Source organism: Belonocnema kinseyi, chromosome 8 (genome assembly GCF_010883055.1).
Source record: "Belonocnema kinseyi isolate 2016_QV_RU_SX_M_011 chromosome 8, B_treatae_v1, whole genome shotgun sequence".
NCBI classification, from domain to species: Eukaryota; Metazoa; Arthropoda; class Insecta; order Hymenoptera; family Cynipidae; genus Belonocnema; species Belonocnema kinseyi.
This window is the reverse complement of record NC_046664.1, coordinates 69,976,666-69,977,792: the sequence shown is the minus strand read 5'-3', so window position 1 is coordinate 69,977,792 and position 1,127 is coordinate 69,976,666.

The window sequence follows — 1,127 nt, the reverse complement described above, 5'->3', positions numbered from 1 at the left end:
AAAAAAAAAAAAAAAAAAAACAAGCAAGCAAAAGTTATTTGCCGATAAAAGGAGATACAATTTTTTCATTCATTATTTTTTTATAAGATGTGTATCTTTTGTTTTTTAATCGTGAAAAATAACATTATAAGTGAAAAATATGCCTTTTTTGAAAAAAAAACGCAAGTAACGAAAGAAATTCATTTACCAAAGTTCTTTCAAAAAGAATGTACAAATTCTTTATTTATAATTTTTAGAAAGGTTGAGTAAATTTTCTTTTAATACTTAAAAATAAGATTAAAAAAAAATAAAAAAATTTTTTTTGGAAAAATGACGCAAGAGACGAAAAAAATGAAAACACAAAAGTTGTTCAACCAAAAGGACTAAAAATTTGTCATAAGCTCTTGTTATAAAAATGTGTTAAAAATATATAATAATTAACTCTACATATTTTTTCAGAACCACTTTACGCTAGGATGCGTATTGTTAGTGTAAATCGTTCGTTACAAATTCAACGAGTTTATTGTAAATTTTTTTTTACTGAAAATTGTTTTTATCATTTGAAAATTTAACTATTTATTTGAAAATTTATGTATTGTGTTGAAAATTCATCGTTTTTGGTAGAAAATTAATCTGTTTGAATGAAAATTTATCATTTTTGTTTTGACGTCATCTCTAAAGGTTGAATATCAAACTTTTTGGCTAAAAATTTAAACATTTGATTGAAAATTCAATCATTTTTGTTAAACAAATTCAACTTTGTCGTCAAAAATTCATCTTTTGTACAGAAGTAATTCTTTTTGGTGAAAAATTCAACTATTTTGTTGAACATTCGTCTATTTGGAAGATTTTCAGATATAATTTTAATTAAAAATTGATTTTTGGTTGAAAATTCGAGTTTGTTGTAATCTTTTGATTAATAATATTCTTTTTTCATTTTAAAATTTAGTTATTTTTTTAAATTAAAACATTATGCTGAAAATTTGTGTTTCGTAGAAAATTAATCTTTTTGATTGAAAAAGAGCCGTTTTTATTTAAAATTTATCTTTGTAGGTGAAAAATTAAACACAATTTTTTTAAATTAAAAATTTTCCAATTATAATATTTTAAGCTCTTTACTCTATAATTTGTTATTGATTCTAAACTAT